Source organism: Acartia tonsa, chromosome 15, assembly GCF_053477335.1.
Source record: "Acartia tonsa isolate MP-2025a chromosome 15, ASM5347733v1, whole genome shotgun sequence".
Taxonomy (NCBI): Eukaryota; Metazoa; Arthropoda; class Copepoda; order Calanoida; family Acartiidae; genus Acartia; species Acartia tonsa.
The window spans coordinates 27,696,441-27,716,372 of record NC_137274.1 but is presented as its reverse complement, the minus strand read 5'-3'; the positions used below and the strand labels follow the sequence as shown (position 1 = coordinate 27,716,372).

At 34.4% G+C, this 19,932-nt stretch overlaps 1 protein-coding gene across 1 annotated transcript in view; it reads right to left on the bottom strand.

Moving 5' to 3' along the window:
- The window catches only part of LOC145307142 (uncharacterized), a 41,674-nt gene extending 41,275 nt beyond the window's left edge, over positions 1-399 (bottom strand). The window contains exon 1 of the mRNA XM_080149503.1: positions 342-399. The gene's annotated coding sequence lies outside the window, so the exon portion shown is untranslated. The remainder of the gene's footprint in view (positions 1-341) is intronic.
- Between the last annotated feature and the right edge of the window lie 19,533 nt (positions 400-19,932).

Here is a 19,932-nt window from a genome sequence, read left to right as displayed (position 1 = left end):
AAAAAAAAAACTATTAATGCCTCGCTTTTAGGTCCAAATTTGAATGACACTAATTAAAATTTTCGGGTATAGTCCGTTTCGCAACATAGCACCTTATGGGGCAATTCTTCATATTTTTCACAGTAGCTTTTCTCCTATTTCTAGCCCCTGCGGGGCCAAGTACCAAACCCTGTGGGGCAATCACCTAACCCAATAAACCTAACCTAACCTAAAATAACCTATAAAAAGCCATTTTAAAAATACGAAGAATCGCCCCTTAAGAGGCGTTGCCACGAAAGGAACTATACCCCAATTTTCTTGTTCATTGTCCAATTTCAACTAAAGATGTATTTTTTTTCCTGGTGTTTTTCAGTATCCCGTTGGGAGATGTAGAAAGATTTTCTTTCAGGTTCCTGACTCACTCCCTAAATAAATATATAGTTATTTAAAACGATAATATAATGGGTTTGCAAGAAAAGTCCAGGGTAGTTAAAACCACATGGTCTTTATCGGTGTTAACAACCAACAAAAATACATAGCAAAAGTCCACCTTGAAAAAAATGCTCCAAAAAGGTCCTAAATCCCAATTTTTTCTTTAAAAACTTATTTTTCTTAAACGCCTGTACACACAGTATCAAACATTCTAATTTACAACAAAAAAGACTTACTTTTTAAGAAGACAACATTTTTTTTTAATTAGAAAGAAATTAACCCTGATTTAAAACGATAATGTATGTATTACCTGTCATGTACGCTAATGTATGTACACTTTCAGGCCACCAAATTTGGAGAAGAACAGAGGCTGCCTGCGGCTCACTGCGGCAGACATCATAATTTCGCGGTTGCTAATAGCAAATTAAAGATTTTCATTTTTCAGACCGCTTAATTATAATGTCTGCCGGCTCTTTGGAAAACTAAGCTGTCCAGAATTAACATCCAGGTACAGCTTAGTTCTTCAAATCATTAACCTTTCCACCTTCCCTATTAACAAATAATGTAATTGGGGGGAGGATAGGACAATAGCTTAGGCCGGGTGAAGTTTAGGTTTCCACCAAATTTCCCAAAATATAACTCTATTCATTTAGGCCTAAACATCAACACTTCCACAAATTACAGACCATCCATAAATGCACCAAGGCCCACCTGGAGATCCCAACAGTCCCTCCCGTCTGGCCCCGCGCATCCCCTGGATACCTCTGGATTCTTGTGGTAATTTGATCCTTCCCTGCATTGCAGTCACAGGTAGAACATTTTGCTAAAGCTGCTCTATAACTACCCTGTCTGTAAGTCTTAAGCCTCAAGGGGGATACAGCATCCTTCCCGCACATTGATGTTTACAGACTGTTAATCCTGTACAGCTGCTGAGGTGCTTTACAACTAAGTGCCACCCACCCATAGGACAACTCCTTGTCCTCTTATTTAACAATAACTGTTAAGTAATCCAAACCTGTTTTTCTCCCTACCCATAGGACAACTCCTTGTCCTCTTATTTAACAATATAGCTGTTAAATAATCCGAACCTGTTTTCCCCCCTACCCCTTTTCATCTCCCTGATAGCTTGCGGTCCCTCCCATACTGCGCCATATTAAAGACAACAAAAATTCGGTGAAGGTTCTCCCCTCATCATTTATTTGTTGTAAAAACACAAAAATATAAAAACACCAAAAAAAAAATATAAGCTAAAGAGAGGTTATAATTTAAATAAATAAATTAACAATAGCATTCAGTGGTCAATGAAGGAGATTTTCCTCACTAAACCGCCCGGAGCAATTACACGCTCAAGGCATAACACCCTCTATCATCCATCTAACTCACACCCCACCCCTTCTCACACCAAACGTTCACAATCCGACTCTGCGACTGTTGCGAGTCGTCGGCCTAAAACCGTCAGAGTTTTAGCCAAAAAACATAAACTCAACACCCCGTTTGAATTACGCGCCAAAAAACTCCTTAAAACAAAAAAAGCGCTACTTCAACGGCAAAAACCGGTTGACCGCAACTCTAGGCCCGTCGTTTCCTCACGCAGGCCCAGCGTTAGTCGCACCCCCCCAGGCCAAAACAGCCACCACCGTAGCCCATCCCCGTCACCTATCCGAGGATTCCCTACACCCCCTGCAGCTCCCCAACTACTTGCAGCCCCCCACTTACCCTCCTCACCTGTTGATCCACTGGTAACTTTTCCCGTTATACATCCGTATAACGGCCTTTCACCACAAACCCCCACAACCCCTACAGATACTGAAGAGTTTGAGCTAGCCCCACAGCAACTAGATTGGGATAATTATTCCCCCATACCATCCTTCAAAAAATCAGCTTCAATTCTTGAAGAAGCTTTGGAACAACTCTATTCTGAAGATTTACAGAAAGAGGTTCAGGACGAGGTTTTTTATAACCCTGAACAGTTCCCATTACACGACCACCTCCCAGGCTCCGCTTATAACGCTTCTACATCGACACACAATATTAGTGTTGATCTATCTGCGCTTGTTACAGCACAAACCCCAACCATGACTGATGAGGCAACCAAACTCATCATCGAATGCGATGAGTGCATGATGATAGACGAAGACTGTCAGAGCATCATAAATAACCCTGACAGGTTTAGCATTGAAAAGCTAGACAATAGTCTATCATTGTTGGAAGAAAAAGCCTCGTCAATTCGCCACATCATAGCTTTCTTTCGCAACAGCCCAGACCCAAGGGTCACCGAAGCTGACATGAACAAAGCGTTACAGCTACGTATAGCCATGCGCTCAAAAATCGAGTTCATTCATGAACATCGTACATCACTTTTGAAAGCTCAACCGATTACGACGACTGCTGCTCTATAGTGTTTCCTACGAAGAGTTTTTATGAATACTTTTATACCAATGAATTGTACTTAAAGGCACATTATAATATTTGCATGAAAGTATTTGAACAATACCTTAGTAATCAAAACTTGCTCAGCAGAAGATCTAATAGCAACATTAATAGCCATATCCTCTGTAGGCGAATCTCCACCACCCTATAAAAATATTTTTTTGTTGGTTAGCTTATAATATTCAGTGTAATATCAATTTTGAAAAACATCCAGGATTTTTTTTGTCAACTATCAGTTATTTATAATTTAAAAGTCTTTAGCTGATAAATGATTTTTAGGAGTATGACTCAAATGAAAAGTAATTTAAGAATACAAAATGTTTGTTTTGTCTGAGGGGCATTGTGTGCTTAGTTGGTTGTCTGGAAGGAAACTTGTATTGAGCTTAAAAGAAATGTTACAAAAATAAGATTTTTTCTTGTATTAATTCTAAACCTATTAATATCCAGTGGATTATTCATATGAAAAAAAACTATGTCTTGCATCATATTATATCCAGTTTTCTACAAATATTAAAATGCACAATCATAAGATTAAAACATGTTTTTTGTATCCCCTGCATTCGGCATCTTGGGGTTAAAAAACTGGATTTATTCTTATAACTGTACATTAATGTCTTTAGAAAAATGCTTATAATATAATGCAAGAAATAACTATTATAAATACTTTATTTGACGTTTCTTCTTCTGCATCAAAATTTGACAAGTGTACTCCATTTTCAACTTGGTCAGACATTCCAACAGAAATTCTTTTTTCCTTTACATATATTATAATATTATTTTCATATATTCATTCAAATCCGATTAATATCCGATGGATTAGAACCAGTTCTCATCCATACAAAAAAACTTTGTCTACCATTGTATTATATCCAGTTTTCTATTAATATAAAAATGTACAATCATAAGATTAAAACCCGTTTTTTGTATTCCCTACATTCTGCATCTTGGGGCTTTAAAAAACTGGTTTTAATCTTATAATTGTACATTTCTATATCCGCGGAAAGCTGTTTAAAATACAATGCAAGAAATAACTATTATAAATACTTTATTTGATGTTTCCTCCTCTGCATCAAAGTTTGACAAGTGTTCACCATTTTCAACTTGGTCAGACATGCCAACAGTAATTGTTCTTTCCTTTACATAGATTACAATTTAATTGAATACAATAGAAATTCTAATTTATTGTTTAAGTATATCAACTGTTAATTATAAAATGTACAGTAAAACTTAAATTTTGAATGATTATATTAACTTTACCTCATTAAGTTCTACCACAGAATTGATGAGATCTTTTAACAATTCATTGACTACATTGACAGCAGCCTCCTCATCTTGAGGAGGTTCTGCACTAGACATCTTATGAAACTATACTTCAACAGATGTAATCTAAATAAAATTTGTGATAATTTTTGTCAAGGATATGAAATATACTAAAACCTGCCCTTGACCTTCTCTGCTGATTTTTAAAACAGTTGAACAATTCATGAGACCATGTCAGATAAATATTATTTTACTTTATTAGAAATAATTTAAATTTAATTACTTGACAAATAAAAATAACAAATAACCTAACATCTATCAATTCAACTATGTTGGGCTATTCATGAGATCCTTATGGACACAAAATATAATTATATTATCCATAAAACTTACATTACCTTTTTTTTATGTTTATTTCAAGACTGAAACTTACCAACTGCTGATTAAAAGCCCAATCAATATTGATAAGAAATACTTCCTATCAAAAATGGGTGTGAATTTATAAATTTCTTAGTAATTTGATTTAATTAAACTTATTAAATTGATATACAAAGTAAAACGGTGTCTGTCTGTTTGTTTGTCTGTCTGTTTGTAGCAAAGGATCTTGCTAACCGCTGAACTGGGTTCTCCGTTACAGGGTAGCTTCTCATAGGTCCCGGGAAGGTTTATAACTATTTTCTTGGGGGGTGGGACACCCCCAACCCCCCAAAAAATTAAAATAACCCCCCCCCACAAAAAAAATAATTAATTTTTAAAACTAAATTTAAAATATTGGGGTCGCACAGTGAGCCCAGGAATCCAATTTTGTGGAAAAAATTAATAACTTCCTTATTTTTCAACCAAATCAAACAATTTTTTTTTAATGAAAAGGTTTTTATAGTACCTTTTACAGAATTAACAAGATTATTCCTTCCTCCCTCTCTAGATGATTGGGGGGTCAAAATATCAACCCCAAAAATTGTTTTTTGGTCAATTTTGACCCAGGCCACTTTGAATGGCCATCACGGCCAGGGAAGTGATGGGAAAAAAATTTTGCAAAATAGCAAAGATGGGCAATGGCCCAGTGTGACAGGTGACATGTGTCCCAGGCCTGTCAGCTAAGCAGTCTGGCTGCACTGGCATGCCAAAAATCCTCAAAAACTTCAATTTTTGACAATTTTTGCGACCTTTAACTGCGGCTGTCGGCCAAACGGCCGGTCAGACCACCTCTGGCCGCACACCCGCCAATCCGGCTTGGAATGACCTACAAAAAAGTGGTAATACACGTGGCTGCGCCACAAACACACGCCGCCCTGTGTGCAAAAAACACAACAAAAAATTGTCATTTTTTTGGTGTGCTAACTTTGCCGCCAATTAAAGGACGGAAGGCGGCCGGCAATTATCTCTGACGTCTTCTGAGTGCAGTTAGAGCCGGCCATTGTGGTTCTAAAGATACCTTTAGATTTCTGGTAGCCCCTCCAGGAGGCCCTCAGGTTCCAATACACAAGGGCATAGTAAAATTTTATTTTGAGGTGCTCTAACTTTTCCACCACTGGTGGGAAAATTTTATGCCATGATTTTTCGGAAAGGCATTTTGCCAGATTTTTACCCTGTAAAAGGATTTTTCTCTATAATGAAATCCGGCAACAAATTATATAAGGATTATACACTAAAAATAGCTTAAAACGACCTTTACAAAATTATCTATAGAGGTTAAGCAACTAAGTGAAAGTTAATAAGACTAATGGGATCCTCTTATATATTGCCTAATTAATGCTAGAACTTCATTCTAAAAATTTTCACCTCGTTGCTAAAAAGATCAAGGTATTTGAATCAGAGCTTAAAAAAATATTCAACGTGCTTTTTTTTGCATTTTCACCAACTTTCTTTAATATGGATTCAAGATGTTTTTTTATATACAAAACTATTTAGTTTCTTGTTATCCAGCGTTAGATAATTGCACAACCTTTCTAAAATGTTATTACATTACGTCCTAAGTTAATATTTGATTAAATGGCAAATAAAACAAAAAAAAATTTAAAAATATTTTTTTTGTGAGATTTTTGTATCTAAATTTCGTGAATTCCAGGGTAACAACTTCAGAAGGCCATAAAAACTTTAATTTTTTAAATTTTTCATTAATTTAAAATGGCAAACCTCCTCTAATATGATGAATTTTAACATGGACTTTTAAAATAATTGATTTTCTAAAGTTCGATTTTGGGCATAAATAATTTTTTCCACAAAGTTGGATTCCTGGGCTCACTGTGGGTCGATAAACACCACCCCCCCTTCAAAAAAAAATTCTCCCCCACCCCAATTTTTTTCTTCTTCAATTTTTCTTTTAAATCTAAATGGATCTAAATGGATAAGACAATGGCCGATAAAGTGATGTACATCCCCAATGACGACACATAAAATTATCACTTCTGTATATTACAAACTATGGTTTAAACTTTTGGACACTTTATTTGATGATATGATTCAACCAATCAGAATTAACAAAAAATCCCTAAAGTTATTAAGTCCCCTCTCTCTCTGAATAAACTGAACATATAACAAGACTGACAAATCAAACTAAAGAGTAGCTTTACTAGTGGAAATTTTGTTTTTTTTTTATCAGTGAGGAGAAGGAATAGACAGGAAACTACACTGGTACCAAAAATTTTATTTTTCATTTATTAAAAAAAATTGGGTACTTTTTTTGAATTTTCATTGGTTGCTTCAAACTTTTCAACCAAAAATTTCTATATAATAATTTCTAGTAATTTTGTTTATCTTCATTTGGGTTGAGAGTATGAATTCATCATGAATTGTCTTATCCCTAAAGTCCCTGTATATTACAGAATTAGTAGAGTAGTGCTGCTCCCAGGGATCTTAAGGGATAAGACAATGGACAATAAATTGAATGATAAACAAAATTACCACTTCTGGACACTGCTAATAAAATGAACCAATCAAAGTGTCCAAAGTGTTTTGTGCCAATTAATGAGAGAGCTTTAGGCCCCAATGTATTTTGAGGGCCAATGTCTCCTCCCTTCCTTAATGAAAAAACTTTAAATATTTTAATACAATTTATAATTCTAAATTGATAAAAATTTTACTTCCTTCAATATCAAATTTATATTACACAAATAGTCATAATTTGAATAAATTATAACTGATGGATAATCTATAATACAAAGTAGCTTGACGTCTGTCTGTCCATTTGTTTGTTTGTCCATCTGTCTATCTATAAGATCTCGGTAACCACTGAACCAATTGGATTCTACTCTTCAGGGAATATATCTACTGGTCCTGTGGTGGTTTTAAGCTAGTTTCTTTAGGGGTAGGACAACCCCACCTCCCCCCAAAAAATCCCCCAAATTTTTTTTCAGGCATGTAATAAAACTTTGGTGGTCGCACCACCACTGTTTTTTTAACGAACTCTAGAGGCTAGGGGTCGAAGCTAGGGGTCTAGACATATAAAGTCTAGATGGACACTCCCTTGATGACACTAATGGCAGTATCAGAAATCCGCACAATTTGAATTTTAAAAATGAATGCATTTTTGCACAATCTTTAAATTGGTCATGATCCAAAAATCTTCCAAAAATAGGTACTTTAGAAAAACCGGTTTTTAAGGCATAATTTTGTTGAAAATCGCCAAGTATTTTTTTTTCTTATACAAATTGCCCCAAACCAATAAAGAAAATAAGATATAGATTATTAATTTCTGTCAATAGCAAGTGGGTTATATTAAGCAATACTTTTGTTCAATTAAAAAAAACACCCTGTATGTCATTTGTTGCGTAACAAAACAAGATATCTAGAAATCATTAAAAGATAACAAGGATGACAACATCAATAAAAGCGTGGCTCTGAAACGGTATAACAGACAAACTCAACTCTTGTAGAGTGTCAAAACTGTAAATTTGTTGCATAACCTCCTAACTACGGAACTTTTTAGGACTCGATTATAGTGATGCTTTGCTTATAATATTGTTCCTTATTATAATAGGAGTCAGTACTCCAAAAATCAGATGATTATATCACAAAAAAAGTAAAAAGCAACTTGTTTAAAATAGACGTATAGACATTCTGGTAATGATTATAGAGTTGCTACGCTTTCTAAATCGTACCTGACTACTACAGGAATCATAATTGCAAAGTTTGAAATTGATAGGACAATGCCTAAATTAAAGGAAATAGCTATTCTTTACAAACAGACTTACGGACCGAACCTAATTATAGAAAAGCTTTTCTTTTAAAAATCGGCTAAAAACCTTTTAAAGCAGTAGAACTGCAATGAATGTTATGTACTCAAATTTGCCTTGCTACTTAAAGAGTGTCTAGCTTTGATAGCAGCTGAGTAAATATATTTTCCCTCATAGCGTTACGGACAGACTGACAGACAGTTAATTAAATGAACACCAGTTTTGTTGCCCTGGGCCTTCAACCCCTCTGGTCTACCAACCTTGAATTAATCTTTTGATTTTTTTTCATTTTACTCTCCCTGGGAAGCTGTCTATAATACAATGCAATAATAACTGTTCAAAGTTTATGAAAAAGTTAGGACAAATATATTTCCCAAATTAACAAGCAAGGCTTACAAAATATACCTATACAAACATGTGCAAATACATGATTTCTAAACAAGGTATAAGTGAGTTATAGAGTAGATTCTCTATAGTAATGCATAATATTGATATCAAAAATTTACTAAAAGCAAAGCTTTTCTATAATTAGGGTTGGTCCGTACGTCCATCCGAAATATATAGCTTTTATTCGTTAATTTAGAATTGTCCTATCGATTTCAAACTTTGCATGATGATTCCTTTAGTAGTTAGGTACGATTTAGAAAGCATAGCAACTTTATAATCATTACCATAATGTTCGTACGTCCATTTTAAACATGTTGATTTTTCTACTTTTTTAACACAAATTTTTTGTGATCTAATTATCCGTTTGATCTGATTTATGGTGTATTGATTTATGAGACAACAAAGAACAATATTTTAAGCAAAGTAAGTCTATAATCAAGTCCTAAAAATGTATGTATGTCCATAAACATTATTCTGTATCAAGCAGTTTTTCAACAAATTTACTTACAATTTCTTATACTTTTATATTCTGTTTATTCAGTTCAGACACTATACAAGTGTTAATGTCCATTTGTCCTACCGTTCCAGTGCTTCGCTTTTATGGATGTTGTCATCCGTGTTTTATTACACATTGCCAGGGAGGGAGGGGACATTGGGCTAATTGTATTCCACTAGTTCCCAAAGTTTATAATAGCATTTTCTTTTTTTGTTGGCTTAACAACTTGAATTATTATTGGATTGTCTATTAAGTTGAGTGTACAAACATTTCAACCACTAATTGTAATCTACAAAGTAGGCAATTTTGTGCATCTTCATTGGATATGTATATCAATTTATCGGCTGATGTCTTATCCCTTTTGATCCCTGGGTTTCCGTGTCAGATGAAAGCACAAAGTAGGATGGGCTTCCAGCTCCTTTTCATTCCATTTCATTCCACCTTCATACTGGAGCAACATCATCATGTGCACCTTCAATTATAATAGTTATTTCCACCTTCATTCTGGAGCAACATCATCATGTACACCTTCAATTATAATAGTCATTTCTCATTCCACCTTCATTCTGGAGCAACATCAGCATGTACACCTTCAATTATAATAGTCATTTCTCATTCCGCCTTCATTCTGGAGCAACATCAGCATGTACACCTTCAATTATAATAGTCATTTCTCATTCCACCTTCATTCTGGAGCAACATCATCATGTACACCTTCAATTATAATAGTCATTTCTCGCAGTATGTTATAAACAGCTTCCGGTGGATATAAAATGTACAATTTTAAGATTCGAGAAAGTTTTTTTAGCCACAAGATACCGATAGGACGGGCTTAAAACAGGTTTTAATCTTATTGTACATTATTATATTTGTAGAAACTGGATGTATTACGATGCTAGATATATGTCAAAATATGTAAAAAAGCTTAAGTTTAAAAGTTTAATAAGTCTCTAAATCAAAAATTGAGAAAATTCTAGCAAGCAATATTCAATTATCATATGCACCCATTTTATTTTATTAGGTTTTCTACAGGAGTAAGGTATAAAGAACAAGGGAAATCAATCTAAAATAATATTTGAGGGGCAGATGTAGAGGTCGTCAATTCTACATTGTGTTGACCCCCAACGAAAGCAAAAATTACATAGTATAGGTTTTTAAGTTTGATAAAGGTTGCGTCAGTTTTTATTAAAAATAATACCAAATACAATTTTCTAAAATTCTTTTTTTATGACCTTCTTTTGAACAAGCATTTTCTCTAATAAACAATGATGACAACATCCATAAAAGCTAAACTCTGAAACGGTAGGACAAACGAACATTAACACTTGTAGAGTGTCAGCAATGAATAATCAGAATATGAATGTATAAGAGTCTAAGCAAAATTGTAAGTAAATTTGTTGAAAAACTACTTGATACAGGATAATCTTTATGTCTGTCTAAAAGTTAGTCTTCTAAAGTAGATCTTCTTTGGTCAAAACCCTCGACGTCACAAAAAATGGTTTTGAATATTATAGCCCCCATTTTTTTCTGTACAATTTGGTGTCGGAGATTTTGAATCTGGTGTTCATTTTGATCTAAAATGAAATAAGCAGAGAAAGAGAGAGAGAGAGAGAGAGAGTGAGAGGGGGGGGGGGACAATGGGCTATTGTTATTTTACACAAGTCCCCAGAGATTTCTAATTCGTTGGCTTTACAACCTTGGGGACTTTGATTATGATCATTTTCTTGAATATGGACGGAGAGACAAAGTATATATTTATTTTATTTGTATTAAAAAAGGTAACTACTGCACTATTTATAATTCCAAAATTTTTATCAATTTTAATGAAAATTTACTTTTCTTACTAATTATGTATAATAATTCGGAATTTAAATTATTCATTGTCTTATTCCTTATGATTAATATGAAATAAAAATGTTAACAAAACAAATTTAAGACATTATAACAAGGATGACAATATCCATATGTAGCAAACTACAAAGATCATAAAAAAAACAGATATAGTAACCTATATAAAATTAAGTATCTTTGCCTTTTGAAGAATGACAGACAGACAGACAGACAAAGTATATTATGATTATGGATGACCATTGGTGAAAACATTTAAGCTGTCTATTTTAAACAGCAGCTGAGAAAATCAACTCCCCCAAAGCATAAGTAGCGGTCAGACAAATGGACTGCTTCCATAATAAAAACTGAGATGTATTTATATGACATGTTTACCTAAGTATGATTCAAATTTTCATTAAGAATTTTAGAGTTCAAAGAGTGTAAGCCTAATTTTTAGCTGCACAGCATACAATAGAGTAAAACGCTATAGGGGGAAGGGATTAAATAACTGTATATCCCCATACCAATGACCTTGTGCCGACTCTCAATTTGGTCTTTGAAAACCAACCAATGGTGTCGGTAATATCAACACAGCTTAGTGGCAGAAAATAATTTGCTAGCAGACAAAATGTTTGGTAATCATTGGAAAAGGGGGGGGGGGGAGATAGTTATTTGTATATACATCTATACTAGAGATCTGTTCAGCATACTACAAAAATACTTCTTTTTATTATTCTTGGAAAATTGTCTGTAATACAATGCTTTACATAATTTTAGTTTGGTTGAGAACCAGATTTAATCCTCCAGTCGATATTAATCGGTTTCTAAGCTATACATTAAATGACTTTATCTTTATTTCCAATATAAAGACATTAGATATGAATATACAACTAAGCTCCCAAACGTTGGGGTTAGGTATTTAAAAAAACTGTAAGGTAAATTTTTGGTAAATCCTTGAGCAACAATAAACTAAATATTAATTGGCGCCGCCAACCGCCGTTTTACCACCGTAACCGCCGAAAATGGCGGTTTCCGTTATTTGCTGTTTTTAGGCGATGATCAGAAAAAGTATTTTTTTTGTTATGAAAATAAAAGTTCGTCGTAAAATTTGGTCATCCTAGCTGCAAAATTGGCAGCTCTACAGCTGTTTTAATATTTTCTCTAAAAATACACATGAACTACCAGAAAAATTTTTATGTCTAACTGTAACAGGAGCCGAGATAGAGTGGGGGGGGGGTCCCCGATCTATTAAGGTGGGAATTGGGGCCCGATCTGTAAGGGTTAAAATGTTAAGTTAGGTTAATTGTCCACTCCGACCTTTGTCCTAGAACCATTTAACTGGCATCATCTTAAATCAATTTACAATCCAGAATTACAATCATGTTTTACATATATCCTTGCTTTATGTTCTGCTAGCGGCTACGCTCCCAGAGGACTCTAAACCCGTAAAAAAGATATGGAGAATCCATAACTTTTATGACGTCACGTGGCTGATTTTTGAGTGACTTTCTCCCCCTGCACATTTTGGTAACGATTGTTAATGAAAAAGAGCTAACCATTACAGACGGACTGACGTACGGACCGACCAAAATTTTAGAAAATTCTCGCTTTTAAAAATGATTGTTATTGGACTTAATCGTCGCTAGCTTATTCTATTATTTGTAAAATATAAAAGGAAGTATAATTCTTATCAATTTTAATTATATTAAAAACTTTTTTTCTCTCTCCCCCTTTATTTTTGTCTCTCTCTCTCTCTCTTTCTTTTTCACTCTCTCTCTTTTTTTGTCTCTCTCTCTCTCTCTATCTCTCTCCATATCTCTATCAAGCTTTCTCCTCTCTCTGTCTCTTTATCGTACATTGTCACTCTTCTCTCTCTCTCTCGCTCACCTCTCTCTTTCCGTCTCTCTGTCTCTCTTTCTCTCATTCTCTCTAATCACTCTCTATTTAATTATCTATCACTCTTTCTCTCTCTCTCTCTCTCGCTTACTTCTATCTCTGCTTAGCTCTGTCTTTCTCTCTCTCTGCCTTTCTTTATCTCTCTCTCTCTCTCTCTTACACTAAACCCATGAATAAGGTATAACCAACAAGCGAAATAAATCTAAAATAATATTTTAAAATATAATACAGATGTAAAGGTTGTCAAGATATGTTGGCCCCAAAACAGCTATAATTCTAACTCTATAATTCGCTTTGTCCGTCAGTCAGTCCGTCAGTCCGTCAGTCAGTCAGTCCGTAACGCTATGGGGGAAATGGGATTTACTCAGCTCGTACAAATGATAAAAGGCTGAAACTTTTTGACGACATTCCCATCATTAAGGAGCACAATTAACTATAAAACATCAATGGCGGTCAGACCACTTTTTAGCAGGTTTTAGGCTATTTTTATATTTTTTAGATTTTTCTCCATATCTTTGGTGTTTATGATCCGATTTTCAAAATTTTTTCAGAAATAGATATCAAAATTAAATTTCCCGTCGATTACAGGAAACAACCATGACAGTCCAACTGTCCTTTGCAGGTTTTAGGCTATTTTTATATTTTTCAGATTTTTCTTCATATCTTTGGTGTTTATGTTCCGATTTTCAAGATTTTTTCAGTTAGAGATATCAAAATTAAATTTCCGGTAGTTTTAAGTAAACAATCGTGGCGGTCAAACTGCCTTTTAGCAGGTTTTTGTCTATTTTTATATGTTTTACATATTTCCCCATATTTTTATTGTTTTTGGTCCTATTTTCAAACTTTCAAACCAGTATCAAAATAATTTTTCTCATTGTTATGAGCATCTTTTATGTAATTTACTTTGACTGTCGTCATCATACAAATAAACCAAGGTTTTGTGTTTATTTTCTCCAATAAATTTATTCTTGATTTTTAAAAAATTCACTTTAAATCTACTTGTATACGATTTTTGTGCTTCGCTACTTATGGATGTTGTCATCCTTGTTTTTAAATTAATTTCACTGTATAAGGTGACAAATTCCAAATTGCTGCAAAATTGTGTCAAAAATGATCAATGTGAAGTCATAATAATGAGTGATTATGTATCTCTTTTTTAGGGGTTTTCTTTCCCACTTCTCATCTCCCTCATTTTTATGACGTCACATGGATGATTTTTTTTACATAAGTGGTTTGTTGGCTGCTATGTCTTACATGGATCAATTTTACTGCGGTTCAAGTCCGCGTTACTTTTTGCGGCTTAATCAACAGTGAGAGAAAGAGGGGACAATGGGCTGTTTATTACACTAGTCCCCAAAACTTTCATAGTAACGTTTTCTTATTTGTTGGCTTAACAACTTTGGGGACTGAATATTGATTGGATAGCTCATTAACCCTTAACGGTCGGGGGGGGGAGGGGGGGGGGCGTTAAACGCCCCCCCAACCGGTTTTTTCTATCTCATTTTCTGTGTGTGAAAAATAAAGAGCCCAAACTGCTTGACTTTTTAAGTATGGGTATGACACATAACTGAGAGTTGGAATTTTTTGAATATCTTCATCCTGGCGGGCACAGGATGCCAGCAAACCTGGCAGGGTCATCCAGGTAAACAGCAAAAATATTTTTTTGACTAAAACAAAGCATTTTATCATACCAAAATACTAAAAAATCCTCTAGTAGTACATCCTTATATAAAATACAGGTGTTCAAGTCACTTTCAGGTTCCAGGTATGATCCTGCAGGTCCTGATCCTCCAGGTCTCCAGAAATCTTTAAAAGGCTCCTGTGGCCGCATTTTTTGACTTAGAGACTTCAAATTTTAAACTTAAGCTTTTTATACATGTCTACATAACGTATTAAAATTTCATGAAGATCCGCCGCCGTTTTCCCGCCGACCGCCGACTGCGGCGGCTGGCAGCTGCCAAGTACAGCTGCGGCCGCTGAAATTTATATTGTCATATTTCTAATGTAAAATTTTACATAAAGATAAACATTTTCTGAAAAAAATTTTTCTTCTAGCTTCAAAAATAAGAAAATTACAGCCGTTTGAAATTTTTAAGTAAAAAAAGACCTAAAAACAAAGGTTGTTAAATAAAAGGGTGAAGGAAGCGAAAATTGACTTAGACTTATAAAAGGTCGGAAATTCATTATCAAACAGGGGACTTGCACAAAAAAATTTAGCCCTCTAGCTCTAATAGGAACTGAGATAATAAGGGGGGGCGTTGAACGCCCCCCCCCCAACCGATAGTGATAGATAGATAGATAGATAGATAGATAGATAGATAGATAGATAGATAGATAGATAGATAGATAGATAGATAGATAGATAGATAGATAGATAGATAGATAGATAGATAGATAGATAGATAGATAGATAGATAGATAGATAGATAGATAGATAGATAGATAGATAGATAGATAGATAGATAGATAGATAGATAGATAGATAGATAGATAGATAGATAGATAGATAGATAGATAGATAGATAGATAGATAGATAGATAGATAGATAGATAGATAGATAGATAGATAGATAGATAGATAGATAGATGCTGAGCAACCCATACAGCGTTACAGACTGACAGACAAAGTGTTCTTCAAAGTAGCTTCTTGTATCCTTATAAAAAAGTAACAGGATGTCTGTTTGTCTGTTTTCACTATCCACTGAACCGATCGGGCTCTCCTGAACAGGCTAGCTTCTCATAGGTCCCAGGAACGTTTATAACTATTTTAGGGGAGGCTACTACCACCCTCCAAAAAGAAATAATAAAAAAATCGAGAAAAAAAATTTCAACGCAGAGACTTGAACGCAACATAGATAGGTATTATATTATTTTTAAATAAATTGCCACTGGAGGCCTCTAGGGGCGTAGCTTTTTTTGTCTAGAATGTGTCCGTGTGTACGTCCGACTGTCCGTTTTTAATAAACAGCTGTTTTTTTCTTATTTTAGTATTGTCCTTTCAATTTTGAACTTTGCATGATGATTCCTGGTACAGTTGGGTACAATTTAAAAATTACCAGAATTAATCTGGTTAATTACCACCCTGTGTTGGGAGATTCTTCTTCGGCCAACCCTTTAATTGAACGACCTTTGTCTGAAACACATTAGTTGCACCTGTTTGTGAGCCTAGACATTCCAACTAATCTCAATTTTATTTACAGGGCTCTAAGAAAGATAAGACAATGGCCGATAAATTCATGTACATATCCAATAATGATACACAAAATTACCCCCTCTGTAGATTAAAATTAGTGGTTGAATAGCTAGGACACTTGATATAAAGAACAAACAATTAAAAATTTAATCAAAAGTCCCCAAAGTTGTTAGGGTAACAAATAAGAAAAAGTTGATATAAAGCTTTGGGGACTAGTGTAATAAACAGCTCAATGTCCTTTCACTCCCTAAGACAAAATTTTCATTCAGATTTCTAAATAAGGTCCAGTGTAACGTGTCAGTCCATCCGTAACGGATAGCTTTTTTTTTAATTTGGGCATGTTAGAATTGTCCTATCCATTTCAAACTATACATGACATTCCTGAAGTAGTTAGGTACGATTTAGAAAGCGTAGCAACTCTATAATCGTTACCAGAATGTCCGTAAGTCCATTTTAAACATGTTTTTTTACTTTTTTAACAACAATTTTGATGATAATCTTTATAGTGGTCCGTGTAAAGATTTTTTAATTAAGATTATTTAATCTTCAGTTAACAAACAATCAAATGTTTGACCCTTACAAATCCACAAACTCTAGTTTTTTCAATGCCATTTTTTTAAGATAAGAGATAGAGAGCTGTGACTTCATGACTTTTCAATTTTAGTAATTATACGTCAGAAAGAGTTGATTTTACAAGGATATATACAAAAATGAAGAAACTATATTTTTTAGGTCAGCTGCAATAATCTTGCCTTTTTATATTACAGGGCTCATTTTATTCTGGGCTTATGAAATTGATTAAGATCTGAAATTATGTTCTGTCAATACGACATTTACTCCCTCAAGTCTATGTCAATGTGTTTGTACCGAAGGATGAGATCTTGTTAACCGCTGAACCAATATGGTCCTCCCATAGGATAGCTTCTTATAGGTCCTGGAAACTGTTCAGAAAACTTCGCTAAAAAAAATGACCCAATTTTTTTCCCTTAATTTGAAAGTGAGGGAGGTTAACTTCCCCCCCTACCTCAGGGGACGTAGGCACTAGTCCTTATATTGAAGTAACAGGATCTTGCTATCCTATTAACTGGTATGGTTCTCCTTATCTTGTTATATGACCAAAGAGGGTTTAAAACTACTATAATAATTTAAACTGATGCTAGGCAACGCTACGAATGTTCCTTAGTATTTTGGGTATTACGCGAGATATCAAAAACATACTTTTTGTTGAACACCCTGTGAAACTAAAGTTTTGGCCAAAATAACATTATGTGCACTTAATGCAATCATATTGGTGTATAATATGTATAGGTTTGATAAAAGTTTGATGAAAAAATTCATTTCTATGAACGTAATAAAATTAGCCAATGAGAGGCCAGTATACACAGTAATTGACCAATGGTAAAAATTATAGTGGCCTTCATTGGCTAATTTTTTACGTCATAATCAGAGTCAGACACTTTTACTAGGTTCATTTTCTATAATTGTTAAAAAATGTTTTTTTTGGGGGTTTTTGTTACCTACCGTCATATATAGTTAGATATCGAGACATCTTGGGACTCTTTTTTTATGCCATCCAGCATCCTTGAGTTATCCAACATATAGAGTATCTCTGGTAAGCCGAGCGTTCTCGGCCCACGGGGTAACGAGTTCGGATTCAATGAGCCCTAGCCTTTAAGTATTCTACCAAACAAACAAGCAGGATTCAATCATACAGAAATTATATATTTAAACTGAATAATATTTACAAGTTATGTTTACTATATATATACAACAAAATAGAACAATGGTTAGGTTTGAAGGGGGTGTGGGGCGCTAGGGCTTAGCGCCCGACGGTAGACAGGCTGTGGGGGCAGCGGTGGTAAAAGGGGAGGCAGCGCCTCCCGATTATATAAGCGCGTGAGGGACTCGTGATAGTTGCATGTTCAAGTCCCCTCCCCACATTTAGGCAGGCTAGTTTGACCGCTGGGTGCGGGGTCAACAGCGGTCATGAGATGGATAGTGATATAATAGGATTAGTGCGGGGGGTTTGTTATCATAAGTCACAGCGAAGCAACTCTGTAAACGGCCTGTCCGTCTGGGTGTCGTATTACCACATATCATCAAAATCGTAGAGGTAGTGCAGAAAAGTGGTACACTTGGAAAATAATGCACCATAAACTATTCTTTATTCTCGTGTGAAATAAATAAATTGAAACATGTATATTAGACACAAAATTTCCAAGATTTTTAATCTTAAAATCGTTTTAACAGCGGTTTGTTTTATTAGCAGCGGAGCTACTCAATAATTCGGATGTCAGTAGGAAACTTGGTGCCATTTGAGATAGACAGCTGATACTTTTTTTTGGTGGAGATGCCTCATCCCAATGAGCTTGAAGAATATAACTTGACGGTAAAGGGAAATTTGAAATTATTTTAAATGCTATTTACTTGGTTGCTTTAGGAATAAAAACATCATAAATTCTACATTTTTCGGAAAATTTCATCATAAGATATGATAAATAACTATTGAAGATAGAAAAGGAATAGAACCTGCTCATGATCTTCGTAAAGCATCTAAATACTGGAAAACATAAAAGATATGGTCATTAGCAATATCTCAATGGACAAAAAACAATACTTACCCTGGTGGGTTTGAGATTAGAATAGAGGGGTTCATAGTTATTTCTCGCATCGTATTATAAATGGCTTTCCGCGGATATAGAATGTACAATTATAAGATTAAAACCAGTTTTTTAGCCCCGAGATGCCGAAGGCACGGGCTAAAAAAACTGGTTTTAATCTTATGATTATACATTTTTATATTCGTAGAAAGCTAAATATAATACGATGCTAGACATAGTTTTTTCGTATGGATGAAAACCGGTTCCTATCCACAGGATTCGAATGAATACGAGAAATAACTATATGGCCTCACCCCATAGACCCTGTACAGACATTCAATTGGGTCAATGAATATCAACCAATAGCGTCATAAACCTTAACATTAACAAAGCTACTAGCAGACAAACAGTGTCCCCAAGACAAGGGTCAGATAGTTGCCTTGGTTATACATATGTATATGTAGTACATCTTTACTTATTACATTTTTTATACACAGAATATATACAACATCCAAAAAAGCAAAGTTCTAAATTCAAAAGGAAGGACAAACACACCATAACTCTTGTAGAGTGTCAGAACTTGATAAACAGAAAATTTTGTAATTTATAAGTTAAAACAAAATCGTATATGATTTGTTTTTTTAGAAAAATTGCGTAAACACAGGATAACGTGAAAGGAATTAATCTAATTTTATAGAATATGATTATAAAGATGCTTTGTGTTTATTATTGTACCTTGTTGTCCTAGGAATCATTTTTTTCATAAAACGTGCCTAACTGTTATAGGAATCATCATGCAAAGTTTGAAATCAATAGGACAATTTTAACATATCTAAATAATGAAATAACCTATCCGATACAGACGGATGGACCAACACAAATATTATAAAAGCTTTGTTTTTTAAAAACATTTGAGCCGTGTAATGCTTTAGCCTATAAACAGGTTTTTAAACTGTTACATGAATCATCATGTTTGATTTAGGATTGATAGGACTTTTCTAACAAGTTAAAGTTATTTAATACTGGCTTAGGATAAATCTTTTTGTAAGACAATGTATACAAAAGTTGTATAGATAAAATTATTGTAAAACCTAATCCAAATTTCAAGGATTTTTATTTGGAAGGACAGGGGAGGGTAATAACTTTTTTTTGTAGGAGGAAAAACATTTGAATTTCTCCAACCCAACCACCCCCCCACCCCCCCCCCCCAAAAAAAAAAAAATCCATAAAAGTTGAAACAAATTTTCTACAACT